General features: G+C 42.3%; 1 protein-coding gene across 1 annotated transcript in view; it reads right to left on the bottom strand.

The window, feature by feature from the left end:
* The window catches only part of BCHE (butyrylcholinesterase), a 52,730-nt gene extending 41,208 nt beyond the window's left edge, over positions 1 to 11,522 (bottom strand). The window contains exon 1 of the mRNA XM_027724699.2: positions 11,442 to 11,522. The gene's annotated coding sequence lies outside the window, so the exon portion shown is untranslated. The remainder of the gene's footprint in view (positions 1 to 11,441) is intronic.
* Between the last annotated feature and the right edge of the window lie 649 nt (positions 11,523 to 12,171).

The following is a 12,171-nucleotide window of genomic DNA, read 5'->3' as shown; positions in this document are numbered from 1 at the left end:
GCTTTTTCCAGAGAAGATGGGCAAGGAGTAAAATTGATGAATTTTTGCTGACATAATTATACCAGAACAGACAGAAGCAGATTCAAAGCAGAGGATACAGAGGTGCTTCCTGTTCATCAATGGATAATTATTCAATAAAGTGGCTGAAAGGAAGGCATATTGCAGCCTCCTCCTCCTCCTCACCCAAAAATCTTGAGGTAGGAAAACACCAACAGCCAACAGCCTCACTTGAATAACGGGGTGAGATTCTCCAGGTATGGTAAACCCAAAATATTTGCTGGAAATGACAGTGACCCCAGAGTGAACACCCCATCAGTGATAATAACCAGCATGGGACATAGCAAACATTCAAAGATTTATATGGAGCAAACCTTTCACTTGGAAAGCTGTGCTGGGCCACTCCATGACTGGATTTTCAGTCAGGATTTTCAAGTAATGCAAAGAAGATCAGTATGAGCAGCCTTGGTGACAAAAATCTTTCCATTTAACATAAGTGGCATCTGGTGGGAGCAGAAAGATGGGACTCACACACACTGAAAACCACAAAGTAACATTTGTCAGTGTATAACCAAAGGAATGCAAGGCACTGGGAGGTGACAGTTATGTGGAATTGTTTATAGGAAGCTCCTTGCCATACACTGAGGAACAGAGGGGTGTTTGCCTGAGACAGGATCAGCCAGAAATGGAGTCTGGAGCTTCTGGCATTTCCCCAGCAGCGAAAACAAGAGGTAGGATGAGGGCAGGCGTTGAGGACAAGTCACTGAGAGGGAAGCAGGAAGGACTCTGGCACCATCAGGATGCACTGAGCCAGTCCCATCCCAGTTATTAGCATGTTCACCTTTGACAGGATGCCTGAGGAGTTTCTCCATGGGACAGCTGCTGAATTGCATCATGTCAGGGCACAGGACAGAGCTATTAATGACTTTTAATGTGATACCCTGTATCCTGACAATGCATCCATTCCATGCCATTAGCAATCCTTAATCCCCGGATCAGGGACATTGATACACCAACCCCAAGAGCTCCAAAGGTGTGCAGTGCCCATGTCTGCAGCACTATATACTTAAACCATTAGGCAAAGACCCAAAATATTCTTTAGTTCACAAGAAAATTAGGACATATCCAGTGTTTTCTGAATTTTCCCTTTCCAGGTGTCCACCTACTCCTGGGTTAATGAGAGAGTGTCACAACCAGCTTTTCAGAAGTATAACCAAAATATATTGCTGCTTATTTTCCTGGCAGACTGCTTGCATCACTTTAATTTAGGAAGCAAAGCATTTCACAATAATCACAGACATGTAAATGAGGCAAAAAATGGTGTTTATTCTGTTGCTTTCCAAATTTAAGCTGACCTAAATAATTTAATGTAAAATTTACAGCAATGAGAACACACAATTCGGTGGACAAATATGGGAACACATTGAATTTGTTCTACAGAGCTGTTGCTCCTCCTCCTACATGTACTGGAAGTGCTGATATAACATTTATTTTCAGGGCATAAATGGCACTGTGAAAACAATACAGACCCTCTCCATGTTCCCTCCATTTACAGGGAGAAGGGAGAGCATGAAAACTGGGAACGTGACTATTCTCTGAGAGGGTTTTTGATACTCAGTTGTCAAGAGTTTGCTCTCTACAACACTCTGAAAGGAGGTCAGAGCCAGGTGGGGGTCGGTCTCTGCTCTCAGGTAACAAGTGACAGGACCAGAAGAAATGTCCTCAAGTTGCCCCAGGGGAGGTTAGACTGGATGGTAGAAAAGCTTTCTTCACTGAAAGGGTTGTCTGGAAAAGAAACAGGCTGGAACAGAGGGATCACCATCCCTGGAAGTGTTAAAAAAAATTGAGGCTGTGACCCTTGAGGACATGGTTGGCAGTGCTGGGTTAATGGTTCGACTCTATGGTCTTGGAGAGCTTTTCCAACCTGAATGATTCCATGATAGGAAGGTGTCCCCAAGGAGTAGAGTAAATTATTTCCAACAAATTCTTTCTGCTAAGATGAAAGTATGGCTTAACTTTGGCAAAGTTAAGGGGAAGCAGAGTGGAGGACTCACCCTCCCAGAAGTTTCTGTGCTGCCCCAGACATCACCCAGCAGCTGTGGCAGGAGGGGCTGATGGAGACATGTCAGCTCAACCCAGCTGATCTGAGATGCTCCATCCAGCAATCAAAACTGTCTCTGCTTCGGGAGCAAAGCACAAATCAGTGTCTCAGCTGATGGGATATAATTAGAGAGTGATCAAAGCACATCAAGCAGATAGACTTGACATCACCGTGCTCACCAATCCTTTTCAGCAAGCTGGAAAATAATCTGGAGTTCCTCCACCCTGAAGCAGGATGTGTGGGAAGCTGGTACAAAGCCATTTCATCTCAGAGGTTTGTTTGCTGTCCATAGCTGTGGATACCTGTGGCAGAACTCAGCATGATTCCCATACCTGCTCCAGTGGGATGCAGGAACCACATCATCTCCCTGTGCTTTAGTGGGCTATAGGGAAAAGCTGTGGACAACAGCATTTGGTCTTTGATGATTTTGTCCTCTAATTTGTCACTCAAGAAAAAGAAAACAATTCTTTCTCTTATTTATCTTTTCCTTTTTTTTTTCCCCCTATTCTACACTTTTCCAAAGGTCTTTGTACAATTTTTCAGAAGTGTCATCACTGGGCTTCAGAGTATTTTGTCCTATTTATGTAATAATGTGTTTCCTCTGTAATAAACCAAAGCAGAATAATAATCATCTTCATGAATTTTGACACACTTTATATATTTGATCACCATAAAGAAATAAAACTTGAGCGAGTTTAAATGCATTAATCACACTTCCACATGGACTCAGTGCTTTCTTGGACCAGGACTGTGAGTCATTCTTCAACCATGAGCTGGGCTAAAGGACAAAGATGAAGCAAAGAGACACCTCAGCATTTCTTTGTGGGGAAAATCCTGTAGGAATATTCGCTGCATAAATATAATACTACTTTTGCCCCAGAGCACTTTAGTCCGTCAGTGTTTCCGTAGGTGTCTTTTAAAATCCCTTTGCTCTCAGGTCCAAACCCACCCAGGTGAAATCAAAGGTTCTTTCTATCAAGCCAAGTAGGACTGAGCAGTCTGTGTTTTGGACACAGCCTGAAGATAAATAACTCAGAAGGGCTGTGGATTCCCAGTCCCTGGAGATGGTGAAGGTCAGGCTGGATGGGGCTCTGAGCAACCTGGTCTAGTGGAAGGTGTCCCTACCCATGGCAGGAGTTTGGAACAAGATGAGATTTAAAGTCCCTTCCAACCCAAACCGTTCTATAATTCTGTGATTCTATGAAAAAGCCTCTCACAATCTCAATAACAGCCCCAGCACTGTACTGGAGCCCCTTTCTAGTTACAGTCAATGGCTTTTGTCCCCTTCTACATGATCAATAAATGACCTGAATATGTAGTTTGCAAGATATTTAGTTCAGCACCCACAGCAGTGCCAGCTGCTTTGCCAGTAATAACAGCCTGTTCTTCAGAACCCAGTAAAACACAAAATGTAATTAATTTTATTTGGAAATTCTGTCTGAGCACATTTGCCACCCGTTTCACTTCACTACCACATCAGAAGATACACTCTGACCAACGTCACTTGCCCCGAAGACACAGAGGAAAGAAAATAAATGTTATTATTGGTGTCTGAATATTCCTTCTGTGTAAATGCATTTTATACTTTGCTTGGCTTCGACATAATAGAAAGAGCAAGACAAACTTGCATTTTTTTCTACACACACTTTCCTTTTGTCTATTTTTCCAAAATTTTGCATGCTGCATATTGCAAGCTTTTCTTTTTAGTTATACACCTCTAGCTATTACCTTGGAATAAAAATTCAGACACACCCAGCACGAACTGCACCTCGAGGTTTCACAGACAGTGATGTTGGGAAGGATCTGCTACTTTATCTTTTTGCAGTGCCCTGACAGTCTGGTTTTTTTCTATTTATTCTGAAAACCTCAGGTAAAATAGTATCTTAGGAATGAACTAATGAAAGCCAGCTGCAGTTCTGAGCAGGTTTGTGGGGAAGGGATATTTCTGTGTTTTCTGTGCAGATACCTGATCTGATGCATTAGAATAACCATAAACCACCAGGTTGTGCTGTTGCCCTTAAGCAATATTCATCACCACAGAGCTGGCTCATCTCATGGCTGCTATTCATCTGAAGTCCTAGAAAACCAGAAGGAAAGCAAGCCCCTCAGACTCATTTTGCTTCTGATTATACAGCTCAGTATTTTTCACAGGACTTCGTCTCACTTCGAAAACCACCAGCAGCGTTTGCTGAAATTCAGGTACAAAAAAAAAATTAAAATAAGCAGTAGAAGTAAAACTATTAAAATAACAAAAATAAAATAATAAAAATAAAATAATTTAAAATAATAATTAAAAAAAGGCTCAGCAGCAGCACAGGCTTAGGAAGCAAACACTGCACAGCTGACCCTGGTGTTACACACAGTGCAATTTCCAACGAAGCTTCCATTAATTTCATAGCTGCACCTAATTTTCACTACTGCATTCCTACCCCTTGCATAGACCATTTCAGTCTTTCAAAACTCTACATTATCTCAAAAATCAAGAGTGTGCCTAGGAGAGATCTCTGAGGATGCCTTGGATATGTAGGGATTAATGAAGATGTTGGACATGGTATCCCTTTGCAGTTGGAACCTCAATGCACTGCACTAACCCTTTGAATCTTATGAATGCTTCTGCCATGCTGACCTCATCCATAATTTATTCAGAATATTTTTCAGATTACCCTTTTTGATAGTTTATACCTGAATATTTATTTTCCTTGCTAACTTCTGAACAGATTTAATCTTTCCAGGTTCCCCGTTACATAGTTTTTAAGTAAATCACAACTAAACAGAGAAGATTTTTTTTTCCCGACAAGACTGGTCACCTCAGACAGTGGTGTGATTCAGGATTACTTTTCCACATGACTAAAGAGACACTTTGTATGTGTTAACTGCAGGGATATGGTAACTGCAGGGAAGTATTAACATTTTTAATTAAATGAAGAATGTGCAAGAATGGTCATGCAGAGTCTGAGCAAAGGTAAATCAACAAATCATAGAATGACAGAATGGTTTGGGTTGGAAGGGACCTTAAAGGTCATTCAGTTCCAAGCCCTGCCATGGGCCGGGACACCTTCCACTAGCCCAGGTTGCTCCAAGCCCCGTCCAACCTGGCCTTGGACACTTCCAGGGATGGGGCAGCCACAGCTTCTCTGGGCAACCTGTGCCAGGGCCTCCCCACCCTCACAGGGAAAAAATTCTTCCCAATATTTAATCTAAACCTCCCCTCTTTCAGTTTGAAGCCATTTCCCCTTGTTCTGTCCCTCCAGGCCCTTGTAAAAGTTCCCTCTCCAGCCTTCTTATCATCTCCCTTCTGGAACTGAAAAGCCACAATAAGGTCTCCTCAGAGCCTTCTCTTCTCCAGGTTGAACAATCCCAAATCTCTCAGCCTTTCCTCACAGCAGAGGTGCTTCATCCCTCTACTCACCTCTGTGGCCTTCTCTGGACTCTGTCCAAAACCAGGGAACTTTGCAAAAGTAAAGTAGAAGAGCAGACAAAACATAAACTGGTGCAAGTAAAACTTCCCAGCCAGCAAAAAATGGAGTCTCAGTAAGAGTTTTTTGCCTCCTGTTGCCACCCAGTTTTTCTTCCTAGAATTCAACCAAGCACTTTTTGCAACCTTGGAAACATTCAGCGTCCAGAACATCTGGTGGCAAAATCCACTGCACTGGGACATGAGCCATGAAAAATGGTTCCTTTCAGTTTGCTTTGAACCCACCCCCTGGGAGCTACACGTGAGATAAAGGGAAAAGCAAACCTGGTTAAGATTCAAGGCTGGGTCCTGATAATTTCCCTCATAAAACTAGGTAATTCCATAAAACCAGTTTTATGGGCTTGTGACACAAGAGATAAGACTGTCCCACAGCACAAAACTAAACCAGGATCCCAAATCTTTAAACCTACATGAAATAACTGAGAGTCACTTTTAGAAAGGATTTAGTTGAATTTTAACATCCAAATCACTAAGCATTTGACTATTTATTCTCTTCTTAATATTCCCAAACATTTTAGGATTCTTCCTCAACTACCCTTCAGCTTTTTCCTTGGCTCTGGGGAGCTTTTCCAGGCTGTGTCCTTTCCTCCTCAATTGATGCAACACATACCATCCTCTGCCTTCCCTCAAAGTACTCCAAGAAAAAAACCTTTTAGCTCAGACTAAAAAGAAGAAGGGGAAAGGCTCCTTTTCTTTCATGCACCTCAGTGGGAATACACAGGATCAGGGATTGTTGTAACACAAGAAACACAACTCAGGTTATTCAGCTCCCAGTGGGGAGCTGGGACCATCCTGGCTTGTGGATCACACTGCAGTGGCACATTACAGGCTGCACAGTTGCTCCCTCTCCTAAAATATTCTCCCAGAGGATACCACCAGATTTTTAGCTACTGAACAGTAGCACTTTATAGCCTGTTCTTCTGTCCATCTATTTAGAAGTGAATCTGTCCTTTCAGGAAGAGGATAATTATATGTTGGACATTTCCAGATTTCCTCCTGTCCAAATTATCGACAAGTAACTCCTGCTGTATCCAGTCCAGTGTTACAAACACTGATAAATGTGAATATTAAACCCCAGAACATTTACAAAGTGGTGAGAGAGGGGGAAATCCTCCCCCCTCCCCTTTTGGAATGGTTAAAAATGTTGCCCCACAGATCTGTTGAGTGCCAGCAGAAAGGTTCACAGAATAAAAACCAACCTAAGGAGATCATTCAGTGGTACTTTTAGAAGGCTTATGACCCAATCCATCACCAAAGCCTATTACAGAAATTTGAAAACTACAGTGTAAAAGGTAAATTTCTACCATGGATTAAAAGTTATTCATGAGATAGAGAAAACAAAGGAGAAGAAAAAAGATCTAATTCTTGCCATACAGAGAGGTTAATATGGAGTGCCCCGAGACTTGCTGTTGGGACTGATTTTTTTTTTTGTCCCTTTAAATCCCTGGCATAATGCAAAAAGTCTTGGCTTCCTCAGCAAATATTCTGCACTCCTCTCTTGCAATAAATACTTGTGCTTCAGCTCAGATTGGAATAGCACCCACCAGACTATCAGGGCACTCAGGGAGGAAGCTCAATCTCCAAGTGGTTCCACTTCAGCAAAAACATCCCAAGGGGGGGATCTCCCCTTGGTTGCTCATAAATCAGAACAAAGACAATCTTTCTTTTCAACATTCCATGTGTCTGAAGCTCTGCAAGGCAGATAAAACACATTTTTCCCTCGTATATATTAAAAAAAAAATAAAATATGTGGGAGCCATGCTGCTGTTGTGGAACACATTGCTGTTATATCTGAATGAATGCCATGAAGCATCAAAAGGAGTCTTTAAATACAAAGTAAAACCTTAAAGGTTTAAGTGATAACATGCATGTATGCAGATGTTCAGCATGGAAGTAATGATATATATACTTATACAGCTCATAATAATAAATATATATATAAAAATAGTGAATATATATATCTATTTATTTTTATATATATACACACACATAGCTCATTTTCCAGTAAATGCAGCTATCTGGAAAAAATAGTAAAGGAAGTTTCATCCAGATGAAGATTCGTGAATCTGCCAATACAGACATTAATGGATTCAGATTAGCAGCTGAGAAATCTTGATGGTCCCTCTTCTGATGGAAATCAACAGTGGATTTCCCCTTTGAAAGGAATTCAGGGAGTATCCCTGATTTTATTGGCATTGGTAAGAATATCTATAATTTTTTTTAAATATGGATTTTCCAGTGCCTCCTATTCCTTTCTCTTGTTCTCAGATAGAAAGATTATGGTAAAGCTGAGTTTACTTGTTTATTTTGTTAAAAATGTAGCATCTCCCTTCCCTTATATGCCTCAGTGTTACTTAGCTGATAAGAATAAAGTTTAATTAAGCTAGAGAGGCCCACTAACCATAATAAACCCCAAAACATCTGTTTGCTGGAGCAGGCTGGTAACTTCTGCCCATTTTTTTCCTTCTGAACATGTTGTTAACAAAAATCAGAATTGGGTTTTTTTCACAGCACAATTCATTAAGACTTACTGTGCCTTGCCCAGATCTCCACTGTTATAAAAAAATCATCATATATTATTTCACACATTACTTGATTTAGCATAATCTTATAGTTTCTCGCCCACTTTGCTCCTAATGTAAAACCTTTAAAAATCTCAGTCACTGGTATTAGAAACCTTACTCCCCTTTCCAGATAAATGTATACTAAAATTTCATTATGAATTTTATAATTTCTTCTTATATTCTGTCTTCCTGGATGGTTCTTTATGGTTAGATTTATAAGAGGGAAACATCTTTATTAGCTGCACCGTATTTCTAAGCCGAGTCAATCTGTTTCAGTCTATCAGGGTTTTTGGGGATAACAAAAAATTTACTTTCCCAGCATCACCCTGTCCCTATTTGAGAGCATCATTCTTGATGTGGAAGGATCAGAAATATATAAATACATCATTATTTCGTTTTATTTCTTAGAGATCAGCTCAGACCATCAAAAGTGATAGTGCCAAGACTTACATAAATAAATACTTTTGAAAAACAGTTATTCTGCACAGAAATGAAGGTCCCAAGAGTCAGTCCTTGTACCTTCCTCATTTGGTGTACAGGACCCCTGGAGCTGTTCTGGTCTCATCCACCCAATCTACTTTACAGCTTTGTTTTGGGGGGAGAAAAATGAGAGAAGACCATTTCTTGAATCAGAGAAACTCTGGGAACAGGGATAAAGAAGCAAAGGAAATAAAAGCAGGGCAAGTGGTGCAAAGCAGGGCTGGGATGTCCTGGAGTGAATATTGAGACCGAATTTGTCCTGTCACTGAATGGTCTGCAGGCTGTTTGCATGGCACTGAGACAGGAGGAGCTGGGTATCCAGACTCTTCTTTTCCACATTTCTGTCAGATTCCTTCTTTTCTCTGCAGCTTTGCACCAATATTCCACTTTGCCAGGTACTGAGAGAACTGATTTGGTTCCAGGCAGGAGGCAACTGTTTTCCCTGTGCAGACCACGCACCCACACGCCCCAATACACACACACCCCTCAGTGGAAACTTCTCCAGCTGTATTTTCTCTCCAGAAAGCTGCTTTATGTAATTCCATATTGACTGAAAGGATTTTCGGGGGAAAATACATCCAAATTAAAATCAGCCACTTTAAAAACATGGAAAGAAAATTGCTGTGTAACAGTCATACTCCTGCCAGAGAAAACCAGGTGTAGAAAGGGAAGAAAAGCCTTTCTAAGGGTTTTAGAGCTGGGAAAGCCTGGGAACTTCATTTTTAAGGATTCTTAGAAATGCAATGATTTACTGCTGTTGCTCACTGAAAGTGTGCTGGCTATGGAAAAATGCAGAGAGGTTTATGCCAAGGTGGAGAAGATGAGGAGCTCTGGGATCCTGACAGAGCAGCCTGGCTTCTCCAGGGTCCAAAAACCTGAGCACAAATGCTGGCAAATCTATAAAATGAGATCAATCCCAGGAGGGAGAATGCAAAGATTTAACTGACCACTACTGCAACATCACACGTGTTAATCAGAAGTTACCAGCAGCATCGACCCCAGGGCTGTGGCAGCTAATAATTAACTTAATTGTGCCACAGTCCACCCCTGGCTGCTACAGGAGCCCTTGGGGCCAGCTGGGAGACAAAAGGGAAAGGAGAAAGGAAAAGCTGAGCACAACTCCTGTGTCCTGAGGAAGCTGGAGAAGAAGGAATAATCACTCAGAGCTTGTCTCTGAGCAATCAGGCATGTTACATTATGGCCGGAATTTTTAACTGGGGATATCAGTAGTGCCTTGTTGAGCTGTGACCAAGGATTAGCTGCAAACAACCTCTGAGGAGCTTCCCCAGCCCTGAAAGCTCAGAACCCTCCCAGCATAAGCAAAGAGCACGCTGGGAAGGCAGCATGGAGTGCTGGTAAACCTCAGAGTCTGAGCTTTGCTGATCTCACGGCACGACTGCAGCACAAAGAAAGACACATTTGAAGCATCCACCTTTCTGCCACCCCTTCTGTGCCAGTGGAGGAGCAGGGAATGAGCTCAGAAGTGTGTGGCCCGTGGGTTCTGTTTATAACCAGCGTGATCAGCCAGAGAGAGGAAGAGCTGCAAAACTGCAGCACAAGTGTGAGTGCATTTATTATGGCTGGAGTTTTGATGGTTGGGAAACTCCCCGTGGGATCTGGGCGATGCAAGCAGCTGACATTTAAAACATTTTAATTCCACCTTCATGTCCCGCTAGCACTTTAAAGAGAAAAGAATTCACGCAGTTTCCTTCCACTCTGATGCCTCATTTTACCTCATTCAGTTTTACACCACCTAATGCTAATTCTACATCCAATATTTTCTGCAAAGGCTGACATTGATTTTTTTTTTTGCACCCATTTTAGGTTTTTTTTTTTAAATGTTTAGATTTAGAGGATGTGTTTTGCTCCTCTGCAGCTCTGGTAGTTCCTACACCAGCCCCCTTTGCACAGGGGTGACCCCACCTGGGTGAAAACCATCCCCTTGCTTTTCCATATGTCTGTACATGTTGTAGAGTCTCTCGGTGTCCCCCAGTGGGGCACAGAGGTGTCTATATGTCCCTTTTGTGGTCTAAGAAGAGATTTTTCAGTAGTAAAATATAATAGTAGAGTATTGCAATATATATAAGAGCATATGGGGCCCTGAGCAACCTGATCTGGTGGGTGCCATCCCTGCCCATGGCAAGGGGTTGGAAATGATGATCTTTAGAGTCCTTCTGACCTTCTGTTCCTTTCCATGATTTAGGGTTCCTTTCCATGATTTAGGATTCCTTTCTATTTTTTGCATTTTCAACAATAAAGAGCGTAGAAAGGACCAACAACATAATATTTTTAGCCATCAGCAAACAGTTCATTCTAGTTTGGAGATCCCAAAATAGAGGAAACACACACACACACCCCCCGATTTCCTGCTTAACACCTTTAGTCCATGCTGTGTGAGCAGCTCAAAGCCCAGGGCCAGGCACGTCTAGCAGCCTGCCCCGGGCTCGGGGGGCAGTTCAGTTCATTTTCCCAGATTCTCATGGCTGGTTGGAGCTCGGAACACCCTCCAGCTCTTTTGGGCCAGTGCCAGAGGCAAAGCCTGCAGGACCAGCATCCTCCGAGGGGCTGGTCCAGAGTTCAGGATAAAGGACAGGGGAGCACCCGGAGCCCTGGACGAGGAGCTGTCACAGCTCCAGCTGGTGCTGCTCGCACCCTCTGCCCGCCGAAATGTCAGACCCGCGGAGGTGGCATCAAATTAACACAGAAATGAGGGGGAAAGCAGCAGCTCTTCGTTTGTTTACTCCGACCCGCCTGTCTGATCTCATCAGACACCTCTCCCGCTCTTAACACTCCTGTCTCTGAAAAGGAAGCAGAAAGGACCAACCTTGAAAGCTGATTTTTTCCCGTCTGGCTGCTTCTCCCGTCGAATAGAAGAGCCAAGAGCCGGCTACCAAAGTAGCCAAACTATTTATACCCCCAAATGCTGGTTAACCCCCGAGATAAGCGGGAGGTTGGGGAGCCAGGAACAGCACATGACTCCAAAGATGGGCTATTTTTTCTCTGTAAATAAAGTACTGAAGCAAGGGCGCTTCGGCAAACAACTGAATGAACCACACACGTTTCTGCTCAGCTGTGTTTACTCATCTGTGCTGTTCCTGCTTTGCTGAGACCTTTCCCAGTTATTGCATGTTTTTATAGTGACTGGTAGGACCCGAGTTTTTTTATTTGTTTTTCAATTCCTTCCAAGCTCCAAAAGAAGCACATGCAGATTTAATTGTTTTCTATAACTGTTTGCAGTTTTAATTCACAGGATGGATTTGCCATTTTTAGATTCCACATTGCTTTTATTAGAAGTAAAGAAGCATTAAAATCTAATATAACAATGAGGGACACATTCAACTCAGTTATTCAGTTTTCGTGGTGTTGCTTGGCTGGATGAGTGGTGGGACATCAGTGAGAAAGGGCTGTGTTCTGGTCAGGTCCCTGCTGGGGTATTGAACTACTTTCTTTTCCACTTCCAACTTTTTGAAGAAAAATAAAACTGTTTTGTTGTGGGTTTTTGGTTGAGTGGTTGGTTTGGTTTGTAGTTTTATAGAAGTATTTTTGGTGAATAT

This window comes from Pipra filicauda, unplaced genomic scaffold, assembly GCF_003945595.2.
Source record: "Pipra filicauda isolate LSUMZ 115617 unplaced genomic scaffold, ASM394559v2 scaffold244_size1468961_pilon, whole genome shotgun sequence".
NCBI lineage: Eukaryota > Metazoa > Chordata > Aves > Passeriformes > Pipridae > Pipra > Pipra filicauda.
The sequence above is the reverse complement of the archived record's forward strand: the minus strand, read 5'-3'. Positions and strand labels throughout refer to the sequence as shown.